Genomic DNA, 14,430 nt, shown 5'->3' on the forward strand with positions numbered 1-14,430 from the left:
CCTGCACAGACTGCCGACGCGGATCGTGCAATTATTAACCTAAGTTAATGTTTAGAGCGCTTATATATGAGTGGTTGTCTTAACGAGCAGCTGCTTATGGGGGTGGTCAGTTCCCCAGAAATAAAGAAAAACAGAAACAACAAAATTAAGCAGCGCTTTCACACAATAATTATTGAGAGTGTATGCATCAATCTAATCATAAAAATTTAATAAAAAATTACACATAAAAATTACACATAAGAATACAATGATTTTGATAAATCTGCTATGCATTATGTGCTATCTATGTATTGTTAATGTATTTTTGTAAGTATGTGAAAAAAAAGTGTATAATAAATTCAATTTTAAAAAAAAAAAGAGAGTGTATGCATCAATCTAATCATAAAAATGTAATAAAAAATTACACATAAGAATACAATGATAAAATAACAGTAGAATTAATAGGACCTCTATTAAATATAGTCACCACTGATGATTGGTGGACCTGCTCTGGTCTTGGGAATAAATGTCCAATAGAACTTGGAGGGAGTCCGTCCATTTAATTTTGTATATAACCTGTGGATGCTTGGTTGTTGGCCAGTTGGCAAAAGTTGGTATAGCCAGCCAGGGAAACCTTTCTGTTAGCGCAATCCGATTTCAGGAATAATGGTCGGTCTGCAACCTCACCCGTAGGAAATAAGGACAGGATCAGATCGTTCAGCAGGAGGTCAAATGACGATTTGTGGCAATTGACAGTGTGACTTTTCTCTGGAGGATGGTCCAAACGCACCAACGCGTTTCGCTGTGCTGACTCGGATCTTCATATTATGCAGCAGGATGTCAGCGTCAGCAATCTCTCTGGATCAAAGCAGGGCACAATGGACTCATGGGATTTGTAGTTTATCGTTAACTGCACAAAGTGTGACCAGTTAAAGTTAAACTACAATCCCCATGATGCCACCGTGCCTGCTTTTCTGTCTATAGCCTAGATACCTCTGAGGTAACTGAAGCTTAATCCCGGCGGCAGCTGCCTTCACATTGTGCCGTCATCGTGGCACTCTCTCTAAGCGCCAGCTGCGTAATAGTCGGGCTGGGCTGCCTGGTGGTGTGACAGGGCGCAGGGGGAGCAGCGGGCCCCAATACAGCTCGGGCCCCATAGCAGCTGCACCCCTTGCACCCTCAGTAGTTACGCCACTGAAAGTAATACCCACTATCACTCGAGTAAGAATTGGAAATGACCTTTTATCAACAAAATATATCCCCCGACACTTGGAAGTCCCACCCCCGAGATCTGATTGGCCCACAGGCCATTCAGTCATATATAATGGATAATCATTGATAGCTAAAACTATCGCTGGTTATCCATTAAATAGTTTACTACTATCGATTGCTAGGTGGAGAATCACCATCGATGGCAACCATCAATGGCATCTGCACCAATGGCCATCCCTAACAATAACATTGTTAAACCTTCCTCTATTATAAAAACAATTTTTTCTTAAAATTGTTACATATCCCCTTCATCCACCCGCCAATTACTCTCCCAACCACTGTAGTAAATCCATAGGTTTGGTGGTAAAACGCAAATCAAAGGTGATTATTTGTACATTTCCCCATTCCCCTTTGAGGCCTGTGAATCAGGACAGTTGGGATATGCGCTGTTCTGCCCCCATTTATCCCTAAACACAATTTGAGACTGTTTTGCTTTAATTTTTTGCTGTATGGCGGCCATCTTGTCCCATGACATCATTATGACATCACAAAGGCTCTGTGGCAGAGGAATTTCTGGCAGCATCAGGAGAAGAAGCTAATATTTTGCTTCTGTGCTATATCTCTATATTTTGGGATTATTTACCTGATTGTGACATAATGGGCTGTCTGTGCAGTAAACTGTGCATCCCTGCACCCAGCAGGAAGGTAAGTGCGCTGTTATATTTATGGGTTGTACTGTGCACATACAGAGGATTATCACAGGCCGCAATAGGGGGGAGCTCAGCCGATATTGGGTGTTTCTCAGTAGATTGGGCGGTGATTTGTCTAGTTCTGTAACCTACATATGGGTGGATAGGTATATTGTACTTTTATTCTCAATATGCACAAATTTCCACACTTTAACTTGTATGGAACATCCAATACTGCTCTTCACCTCTAGGGGGGGAATTCAAGTGTTTTTCATGCTGGCGACCACTAGATGGCACATTATTGTTATGTAGCATTAGGGTACATGGTGCTCCCTGTATGTAACATTAGGGGTACATGGATGGGTGACACTCCCTGTAGGTAACATTAGGGGTACATGGATGGGTGATGCTCCCTGTATGTAACATTAGGGGTACATGAGTGGCACATGCTCCCTGTATGTAGAAACACTCACATTTCACCATTAGCCTCACAGGATCTCACATTATCAGGATTGAAGCATCCATTTCCCCACCTTGCTGGGCTTTGTAGTTCGGCAGCACTTCTGCTGCTGTCGCATAGGTCCTTCTCCTACCAGTAGCTGCCTCCTGCCTGACTCTAACTGCCACTAACTGCCCATGCCCCCTGGTGACCAGGGTTGTCAGATCATACATTTTGATATGCGCACATAAGAATTATACAGGTTTTAGGAGTCAGTTCATACCCACAGTCATTACATTCAATGAGCAGTCACGTTTAGCCCCAGAACATGTGTTAACAAATATTGACTGCTCATCGGATGTAATGACAGTTGGTATGAACTCTGACCCCTGGGACCTGTCTAATTCATATCTGCTCTTATTAAAGGGATGATCTAGCACCCCTGCTGGTGCCAGATCATCATACCAAGGAAAACACAGGATGCAAGAGGGGGGTTTCTCCCAACATGACCCATTCCAGGAGGGACACAATGCTTTGTTCCTGGGCTTCACTCTGATATTATGATTGCTGTCAGCTTGGTTGAACTAGTTACTTACTAAGAAAGGTGATAGCAATCCTAAAATATAAATAGGGATGGACAACAACCATCGATGATTCATAGCCATTGATGGTTTATGGCTGATGTACAATAAAACATTTTTGCCATCGATGGGTTAGAATCAGATGGTTTGCCTTCATCGATGGTGCAACATTACACCTGTGATGCCCTGCCCCTGGAACTGATTGGTCAAGGAAAAAGAGGGGGTTTACTCTGCGCAAAAACACGTATAATCTAGTGACAAACACACTATGCACCTAGGTATTTGAATCAAAAGTATTTATTTAATTTGTATGGTACATAAAAAGTGCAATTACTTTTAAAAAAATGGTTATAAGAAAAAAGCTAAAAGATTTTTGGTATAATCATGTAAATTCAACTAATACCGGTATACACACTGGGGGTGGTAAAACAATACAAAACAGACTCACATTAAACATATATAGTATCCAATGTATATGCAATCCTCCTTTAGTGGATTACAGAGAGTCTCTTATATTTAGCCTTGAAATCTGTATCCAAAACGGAGTTTGATTCTTTATAAGTGGAATTTTCGCACCAGGTTGTAAATGAAGTGTTAATGTCCAGATCACTGGTGCTTACCAGGGTGTTGCGGTGGCTGAGGGTCTGCCGGCAGACTTCCCAAGGAGGTAGTGTGATGTCCTGCACAGTACCAAGTGGGATCCAACCTTTCTCCAGATCATCGACTAGTTTCACCTTGTCGGCTTCATCAGGATGCTGAAATGGTATGGTGCCTCTGCCACTTCCCCTTTTTAAATACCTTCATTCAGGGTCTTAATTGCGGTGACTTCCGCCCTGTTTACAGCGTCATTTCCGCCCTTCCTAGGGTCTAGATGCGGCCGCTTCGTCACTTCCGCCCTTCCTAGGTGCTGAAAGAGGCGTTTCCGTCACTTACGCCCCTTCGTTTCAGTGGGCTGTAGATGTGTGTACTTTTTCAGTGCGATGTGCGGGCGTCACGTCACTTCCGCCCGTTCTTATTACACTGCACCACAGGCTTCCACCTGGGAGTGTTAGCTGCAGTTGTTCTGCTTAAAATTCGTATATATGCGTTTCCATATGTCCCTGTTTATGGCTTAGCACTGGGGATTATTTATAGATCCGTGTTAAGCTTCTGTTTAAAAACGGAACTGTTCTGAAGTTTTTTCGGCCATCTTGCAAACTGGCACTGTCAGTCTTATTTGCCAGTTATAGGATTGCTGATGTCATACGCATTCATCCTATTCTTTTTGTACAATACATTTAACATATAAAGGACAGACTTCTGACACATTAGGTATTTAGACATGTATACTATATGGGGATTAGTATTAAAATTGGAATTAAAAAGGTGTGTATATTACATACATAATGGGGGAAATACCATAAAAAATAATGAATGTGCATAAAGTTCATAAAGTTATACATATAAAAAAAATGTATATATATACACATATATAAATGACAGAATAAACTATGTATGGACTATATAAGTATTATAGAAAGATATAGAGTAATTATGAACTAACCAGTTCTGAAAAAAGGGGGGGGGGGGGGAGGGGGAGAGGGGAAAAAGTTAATATAAATAAAAATCAGGAGATTGGATGAATGGAATTCTTTGTTCTACAGAAAGAGGGGATATATATTAGTTTTGGACTGAACTGAACCAGGGGTATTGTAATTTTGATATTCATATAGATATTTTCACCATAAAGAATTTAATTTTTCCTGGTAGATGGGCCGTGGGAGGGCGGTTGACATTTTATCTACTGTTATTGTTATCTGGTCGTTTCTTATTTTAGAAAGGGGCTTATTTCCATGTCGATATTTAGTCCTTTGGGGCTAAGGGTCCCCATGTTGTAGATCATTCTGCTTTCTTCTTTTGTTAGCAGGTCGTCTTGGTTTCCTCCTCTCCATGGTATGGTTATCTTCTTTAGGCCTATGAACTTGAGTGTATTAGGGTTGCTATTATGTTTTTCTTTGTAATGGATTGGTATGCTGTGGTTATCTTTATTGTTTTGTATGTTGCAGATGTGCTCTTGTATTCTTGTGTGAAGTTTTCTTTTTGTTTTCCCAATATATTGTAAACCGCAGGGACATTCTAACATGTAGACCACCCCTGCGGTCTGGCAGGTGATTCTTTCTCTTATGATGGTTTTCTTTTTGTTTGTTGTTGATTCCACAAATTTGATAATTTGTGGGCCATAGCTCTTTGTCTTTCTACATGCTGTGCAGGTGGCACATCTTGAGAAACCTACTGTATGTGAGATGCTCTTTGGCCCAGACGTTTCGATTGGTTTCAGATGGCTCCTGACTAGAGTGGATCTGATGTTATCTGTGTGTCTATATACTATCCGTGGTCTTTCAGGAAGGAGGTCTTTTAGTTCGTCGTCTGCTCTTAGGATATGCCAATGTCTCCTAAGGCTTTTTTCCAGTTCTTGACTTTGGGTCGAGTATTCAGAGATGAAAAGGATCTCGTTTTTTGGTTCCTTGGTTTTTTGGTTATATTTTAGGAGTTGTTCTCTGTCTATCTTTGTTGTTCTTATTTTTTCTTTTTCCAAAAAGGATTGGTTGTACCTTTTTTCTTTAAATTTCTCTAATAGCTCGTCCGCCTGGATATTATAGTCTTCTGGTTTGGAACAGTTACGGCGTATTCTTCTAAGTTGCCCCCCAGGGATATTCTGTATCCAGGTTCTGTGATGATTACTTCTTGCGTCCAGATAGCTATTTTTGTCTGTGGGTTTGATGAATGTTCTTGTTTCTATCCTTCCATTTTCTATGAAGATTTCCAGATCTAGAAAGTTTATTGAGTGTCTGCTGAAATTGCTTGTGAATTCGAGATTGATATTGTTATTGTTTATTGTATTGATGAATGAGGTCAGTTCTTCCTCGTTGCCTCTCCAAACAATGATAACATCGTCTATATATCTTGCCCATAGGGCCAAATTTGCATAGTTGGTGTTATTTTCCCAGATCGTCTCCCGTTCCCACTGCGCCAGAAACAGGTTAGCGTATGCTGGGGCAAATTTGGTCCCCATGGCTGTCCCCTGGCGTTGTGTATATATATGGTCCATGAGCCAGTCTGTCACATAAAAGGGATGACCATCGGTCGGAGAAAATACAATTACATACTGTAGATGGCTACCATCGATAACTACATGCAATATCACCATCGATGGCAAACACCGATGGTCATCCCTAATTAAGAGAGAAGTCTTAGAAGAGAACATTTTCTCCATTCTAGAATGGGTCAAGTTGAAGGTATGTAATATTGTAGATTATGTATGTACTAATGCATACCACCTGGTGCCCAGGGACATGGTCACTTGGTCTCACCAGCGAGTGTCACCCTAACAATGGTTACATATTACTGACAGTATATAAAATTTAGTGAATATACAGTAAATAAGCTGAGCGGATCTGCTTATCTCCATCATTATATATTGCTATAATCTTATTATAACTGCTGACCCCGGTACTAATAGTTAGGTACTTGTGGAGTATCACGGCTCCCACGACCTGCATCGTATGCAGATCGTATGCTAAAAATCGCATCGCATCGCATGTGCCATACGATGGCATACGATGCGATGCGATGTTTTACCGATTTTTGACTATTTTTGCTCAAAAATCGTATGCCATTGCATAACATCGTATGCCATATGTAGTGGCATACGATGTCATACGATGCGATACGATGTTTTACCGATTTTTGAGCAAAAATGGTCAAAAATCGGTAAAACATCGAATGACATCGTATGCCATATGTAGTGGCATACGATGTCATACGATGCGATACGATGTTTTACCGATTTTTGAGCATTTTAGCTCAAAAATCGTATGCGATCGCATCGGATGCCATACGATGGCATGCGATGCGATGGCACCCGATTTTGGACTGAAATGCATCAGAATGCATTGAAATGTGTATTAAAGTAGTGAAATGCCCCCAAATGCCATATTTCATAGTGCACCACCCCCACTATCAACGTCAACCCGAAGCGTGGCGAGCGCAGCGAACCCGCGAGGGGCGGTGGTACGCGTCCTACGACCTTTTCATACCCCCACTATCCACGTCGGCGTGGAGTTGAGAATAGAATAGTGTGGCGAGCGCAGCGAGCCACCGAGCCCGAAGCGTGACGAGCGCAGCGAGCCCCGCGAGGAGACGCGGATACCTGTAAAGCCCGCGAGGAGACGCGTATAGCTGTGAAGGTATCCGCGTCCCCTCGCGGGGCTCACTGCGCTCACCACGCTTCGGGCTCGGTGGCTCGCTGCGCTCGCCACACTATTCTATTCTCAACTCCACGCCGACGTGGATAGTGGGGGTATGAAAAGGTCATAGGACGCGTACCGCCGCCCCTCGCGGGCTCGCTGCGCTCGCCACGCTTCGGGTTGACGTTGATAGTGGGGGTGGTGCACTATGATAAATGGCATTTGGGGGCATTTCACTACTTTAATACACATTTCAATGCATTCTGATGCATTTCAGTGCAAAATCGGGTGCCATCGCATCGCATCGGATGCCATCGTATGGCATCCGATGCAATCGCATACGATTTTTGAGCTAAAATGCTCAAAAATCGGTAAAACATCGTATCGCATCGATGGCATACGATGTCATGCGATGTTTTACAGATTTTTCACCATTTTTGCTCAAAAATCGGTAAAACATCGTATCGCATCGTATGACATCGTATGCCACTACATATGGCATACGATGTTATGCGATGTTTTACCGATTTTTGACCATTTTTGCTAAAAAATCGGTAAAACATCGTATCGCATCGTATGACATCGTATGCCACTACATATGGCATACGATGCCATACGATGGGAGCCGTGATACTCCACAAGTACCAATAGTTATAACAATAAAGTATAAGCCACAATGGTGAAGTTACAGCTGATTCCACTGCCCTGATCTGTTCTATTGCTTCCATGGTAGAAAGTGCTGGCACTGCGGAGAGTTATGTAGTCACAGCTAATGATGTCTCTTCCTCTGCTCCTTACAGCCAGGCAAGTCTGCTAAGCAGCAGAAGGGAGCGGCCAAGCACATCACCAGTGTGCAGCACCCCAACATTGTGTACCCCCCTACCAGTGTGAAGCCCCCCTTGCCCTGTGCCAGTGTGTCTGGTGAACTGCCAGCGAAGCCCGACCCTAGACAGGCGCGAGAGGCTCATGTGGCAGCAGCGGTGGCAGCAGCCATACACGAGGTAGTGGCATCCTACCTGCTGTTTGAGGGTAAGCTTCCTCCAGGTGCTATGAATGGGATGCTTGTATCTGATCACTAGTCTAATTCTAGTGTTGCTTTGTTCGGGCGCACACACCGGTGGTGCCAACATTACTGTTATGTTCCATCAATGTGACAGGCTGGTATCTAGTATGTACAGTATGTACTAAGCTGTGAGTTCTATGACTGTCTGGTAACCAGTATATACAGTATGTAATAGGCTGGGAGTTCTGTGATGGGACAGGAGCTTGTTACTGTATCTCACCAGCCTGATTCTGCCTTATGGGCCCTACACACATTGCGATGTGTGCAGGGCTACCTAGCTATGCTAGGTCGGGCTGTGCTGCGCCGCTATCGCCTAGCACACAGAGCTGACAGCCCACACACAGAGCGAGCTGTCAGCTCTGTGTGCTAAGCGAGCAGCGATAAAGACGCGCGGGGACGCGCACGGATGCCGATATAGCCCCCACACATACACCGATGTGAGGGCATTTGCTAAGCGACTTTGCCAAACTAAGCAAAATCGCTTAGAAAATGCCTTAATATCGGCATGTGTGTAGGCCGTATTATACATTATGTTGCTTTATATCTACAGCAGTGTTAATTTCATGCTTTAGTCTTTTTTTTTTAGTCAATTTCCTATATTTGCCTAAATTATTTGTCACATTTTAGTCAAATGTTTTAATTTCGCCTAAGTCAAGTATTTAGTCAGTGGATCTTGACAAACATTTTTGTATAATTTTAGTCATTGATTTAGTTATGGCTGTGCAGGTTATTGATGCTGTAATGGATTTTGCTGACGATCATTTCTCTATCAATCCCTTGAATACTTTTTATACCTGTCACTATGGGGGAAATTTACTAAGCCAAATACTGCTGAAATATTCGTATTCGTAAATATGAATATATTAAGCGGATTCGTATTTTTGGCATTTACTATGCCAAAAATACATATCATATTTGTATTCATGGCACATTCGTATTTATGAATACGAATGCATATGCCATCAACAGAAGGGATCAGTATGAAATCCCGGCCGCCGAAATGCCGACGGTCGAAATACCAACGCCGGAATCCCGACCACTTAAATGCAGACAAGGGGGGGCTGTGGACCGCCCCCCCCCCCCCCCCCCCCCCTTGCAGGCTCGCCACGCAAGGGGCCCGGTGCCTCGCTACGCTTGGCACACTATTTTATTCTCCCTCTATGGGTGTCATGGACACCCATAAAGGGAAAAAGTGCCTGCATTGCCGCGGTCGGGATTTCAACCGCTGGGATTCCTACCACCGGGATTTTGTCCGCATCCCCAAAAGAATACGAATAGGAATCAGCATGCAAAAGAATGGTGATTACTAATTTAGTAAGCAGCCGTATGTAATATACGGGTCGCTAATTACCGACAATTAGCTGGATAAAAATAGAAAAATAAATATTTTTTAAAAATGGAGTGGTGTCATCCCCCCCATTCCCCCTTCCCCACGGCTATAACCAACCCTAGGCTACCCTAGCCTGTCCTTGTTTTAAAAAATCAGGGAAACTAACAAATAGGGATACCCCGTATTTTTTAAAACCAGCACCAGGCCCAAGGGCTGGTCCTGGTTCCCAAAATATGGGGGACAAATTGAGTAGGGGTCCCCCGTATTTAAGAAACAGCACCAGGCCCAACCAGCCAGCAGGGTAATGCCACAACAGGGGGACACTTATTATATAAGATCCCACGGCCAAAGCATTTACCCCCTGACCAGTCAGCCTGGGCAGGGGTCCTGGGGAAGCGGGGTCCCCCCCTCCAGAATTTACCTGCCCAGGCTGAAGCCTGGGGCTGTTCCCGGTACCCCTGGGCTTTGGGTACCAGGCTGATTGCAGTGTAAAATAAAGAATAATCTATTGTATATTGCTGTGGAACTATGAGACCCAGCAAGCGTCCCCTGCTTGCAGGGACTTGGAGAACCATAAGTCCCCTCATGCGGGGCATTAAGGAGTCCGCTGGAACTTGTAGTTCCACAGCAATACAAATAGTAAAATAACCAAATTGACACGCAATAAAAGTAAAACTTTATTACACCCAGAGCCCACCCATACATAAACTTACCTACCGTAGGTAGGTCTCCATTTATCCGTCCATCCCATGGTCCTTACAAAATCCAATAGGATACCTGTGGAAGTAAACCATACTTATTAGGGTCCTCCGGTATAGATTACGTCCTCTATGTTCCATGTAGGCATCCCAGGGACCTGGCAAAAATAACAAAACGGCTTCCGAACACCAGACCGGACTGTCAGGATGACATGTGGGATGTATGTTTACATCCGAAGGCTCCTCCTCCCAAATAGGTTCAGGAGTCGCTAGGCCGTTGGTAGTCAGTTAGTTTTTTGCCAAGTCCCTAGGATGCCTACATGGAATAAGGAGGATGTGGTCCCCACTTCCCCGGACCCCTGCCCAGGCTGACCGGTCAGGGGGTAAATGCTTTGGCTGCCGGACCTTATATAATAGGTGTCCCCCAGCTGTGGCATTTCCCTGCTGGCTGGTTGGGCCTGGTGCTGGTTTCTAAAATATGGGGGAGCCCTAATAGTTTTTTCCCCCGTATTTTGGAAACCAGGAAATATGGGGAAACCCTATTTGTTTATTTCCCTGATTTTTTAAAACCAGGACAAACTCTTTGAGCCTGGGGCTGGTTATAGCCATGGGGGGACCCACGCCATTTTTTTTATTATTTATTGAATTTTTTATTTATTTTACACTGCGGCCTGCACGGATCTGACTGATCTTTGCAGGCTGCCAACTCGTATTTGTATTTAGTGGCCATATATCAGGGTTGCCTACCCTCCAGGGAATGGCCGGGAGGGTCCTGGAAATCAGGTCCCCCTCCAGGAAAGGGGGGCAACCCTCCCGCATTGCTGTCCACCTTCCGCAAACTGCAACTCGGCGGGGGGGTCCACGGGTTAAATGACGCGATCGCTGCATTTTATCCCCGCCCCCGACGTGCAATGCCTGAAATACCACATGGCTCCTCCCCCGAACCGCCGCCTTTCCCCTTCCATAGATGGACACACCCCCTGCTTCACAGAGCTGGCTGCCCTCTCCCGGAGAGGGCAGTCTAAAAGTCGGCAACTATGCAGTATATACGAATACATCTCAGTCGTATTCGTATTCTAAGTATATTTCCCCCCATGTGTTTAGTAATCTAGGTATCAAACAAGTGCAACTCAAATGCTACATTCTTCACAGCAGGTCATTTATTTTCTGCAAATATCAATTCAAGAAAACCATCGTTTTCTTTTGTTTTTTTAATTAAAAATTTGTTTTTAAATAATTAAAGAAAAACAAAACCTTCCTGATACAAGTAAGTAGTACAGAACTAGTCTACTGCAAAATAAAATAAAGCTGTAAGGATGCATATTATAATATATAGCTATTCAGCTAAAGGTAAGTAATTGGCTAGCTACATGACAAAGCGTTGTTGCGCAGCTGCAGCGCAAGTAAGTAAATCTAGGGCCAGAGAGGATGGATAAAACTGTATAAAATATAGTATTATGAATAAGAGAATCCAATAAATCACTCAAAAATATGGTGTCCTGACAAAAATGATACAGGATCTTTGTCTAGTCAGTTTTTAGTCATGACAACCAGAAAGAATATTAAGTCAACATTTTCGTTATTAAAAAAATCCTATTTTCGTTATTGTTAAATTTTATTCACAGAAAAAACCTTTGTTGATGAATAGTTTTAGTCTAAATTTTCATTGACGAAATGAACACTGATCTACAGAGGAGATTGCGCCTCCGCACAGAACTCGCAACCTATTACATAGAGCCCGTAGACAGTACAGGGTACATTTACTACAATGAAAAGAGGTGATGTTGCACATAGCAACCAATCGGCATCTGTCTCTCATTTTCAGATGATACATCATCTGTTGATTCCATTGATAGCAGCAGCAGTGGATGTTCGGAGCTTATTGATCTGGCAGAAACATCCGCAGATAACTGCAGCACCGGCTCTTTTGCGAGCAGTGACTCCTCCCCCAGGTAGGTTGCCGGCACAATAAGCAGGTCCTCCCTGCTCTGGTCGCTGGGGTAGATTTTAGGTCTCTTGTCTTACACACAGGCTGTGATTTAGAAACGGTATCTCCATATCTGCCTGCAGCTGGGGCTGCTGCACAGGTTCTACCACACAGAGCATTGATGGGCTGGTATCCTACTTGTATTACACACATGTATATATCATTATACTAACGAGTGTAACAATATAATAAGAGAAACGCTACATTAGAAATGAAGTCATGTCAGTGATCTGAATGATGCTAGATCGCTCAGATCACTCAGCACAGATCGCTCAGCCAGATCCGGAAGCACACAGCGCAGCACCAGCGCTGTGTGCTGAGTGATCTGTCACTGCCCATGTTCTATATAGGGAGAACACAGGTGATGACTAGATTAATACTGCATGTATCTACATCTCCTGGCAATGGCGACGCACGGGGCCACACATAACTATCGCTATGGACCCTACACACACAGCGATGTGTGCTTCATTTCTAAGCGATCTAGTCAGATTGCTTAGAAAATCGCTGGGTGAGTAGCCCCATTAGAGGAATCTCACATCACTGTGCACTGTGCTTCCTGTATGGGGCCATCCTTGTCATGTCACACCCATGGTATCAGTGCTCTTATTGGTCCAAAGAGGAATCACCAGTGGCGGATTAGCCACGGGGCGATAGGGGCGGTCACCCTGGGGCCCCCACACATCTGGAGGCCCCCATACCCGCCACCCCACTGCTGCAGTGGCAGGTCACGGGTGGCAGGCAGCGAGATCTGGCAGCGCAGGGTGGGTAGCGCTGGCAGGCAGGGGGTCCCTGCGGCGTATGTAAAGTGAGCGGCGGGGTCCCTGCAGTAGATGGGAACTAGTTACTAGTTCCCATCTGCTGCAGGGACTCTGCCGCTCACTTCACATACGCCGCAGGGACCCCCTGCCCGCCAGCGCTACCCACCCTGCGCTGCCAGATCTCGCTGCCTGACTGCCTGTCACCCACCCTCACGCTGCCCAGGTACGGGGAAGGAGGGGGGGAAATGAGACCTCCATCCGGCGGAGGGGGGAGATTATGCCTCTATCCGGCGGAGGGGGGGGATGCCTCCATCTGGCGGAGGGGTAATTGATTACTCCGTCTGGCAGAGGGGGGGGGGGGGCACAGACCTTTTTGTCCAGGGCCCCCACACACCTTAATCTGGCCCTGGGAATCACACCGATAAATGTACTCAGTAAGGGCCACTAACATGGTGAACATGGTGCAGGCGCTGGTAGCAGCAGGGCAGGGAATAATGAGATGACTTGTACATGGCAAACGTTTGTGTTGTTACAACAGTCACTGATCAAAGTCTTTATTTATAGGAAGAGAATCTACAAGACACGTGTGGATGTTGGCTTCCTCTGGGATGACGAGGAGGATGGGCTGCCCAGGGTCGATGTTTAAAACCCGACCAAACCTGGACATCGGACTCACGGAGTCATTAACATCTTATAACGCATGTCCCATAACTTGGGAACTTGCACCTTTGATTTGTTGAAAAGTTTATGTTTAGTGCATTAAACTTAAATCATTAAAGTTTATGCCATGTTTATCTTAAAAGCCTGTCCCGTTGACAGGTAATACCCCTACCCTGTCCCGTTGACAGGTAATACCCCTACCCTGTCCCGTTGACAGGTAATACCCCTACCCTGTCCCGTTGACAGGTAATACCCCTACCCTGTCCTGTTGACGGGTAATCCCCCTACCCCCAATCTCTGTCTTCACAACTCCCTCTCTCCATATCCAGCAAGTTTGAAGCATCATTTTGCTTACACTTTCTGGGGAGTAATTTGGTCACTGAGCAGCCTCTATATAAATCTGTTGTTTCAACAATAAAAAGTAACACAAGTCAATCAGTGTCTGATGTGTTATTTCCCACTAATGTGAATGTTTCCTATTGTACTACTGTATTGGTCTGACCCATACTCATGTGTTAAATAACTGTGGGAATGTAATGTGTAATAACACGTGTAAGGTACTGTAGGTTGGTGCAGTACTGTGGGCTATGAGGATCTGTTCAGCTACACTGAGCCCCAGAGGCTACTGATGCTTCAACACTTGGGGGCCAATTTACTAAGGATCACATATACAATATGGTCTGGGTGGGATCTTACCGCCCAGGAGCACATTGCAATATGCGATCCTATCAGTAGTATACAGTTACCAGCAGAGGCAGGGACATCGGCTCCAAAAGGTGGCACCCCTGCAAACTGCTCAGCTGGG

The 14,430-nt window shown here is 44.7% G+C and overlaps 1 long non-coding RNA gene across 1 annotated transcript; it reads left to right on the forward strand.

Moving 5' to 3' along the window:
- Positions 1–7,910: 7,910 nt before the first annotated feature.
- On the forward strand, positions 7,911–14,008 carry LOC146058786 (uncharacterized). Its single transcript, XR_014469956.1, has 3 exons — positions 7,911–8,155; positions 12,043–12,169; positions 13,530–14,008. It is a non-coding gene; the product is annotated as an uncharacterized LOC146058786 (long non-coding RNA).
- Positions 14,009–14,430: the final 422 nt, after the last annotated feature.

The sequence above is a fragment of the Crinia signifera genome, chromosome 2 (genome assembly GCF_055691185.1).
Source record: "Crinia signifera chromosome 2, ASM5569118v1, whole genome shotgun sequence".
In the NCBI taxonomy this organism is placed as follows: Eukaryota; Metazoa; Chordata; class Amphibia; order Anura; family Myobatrachidae; genus Crinia; species Crinia signifera.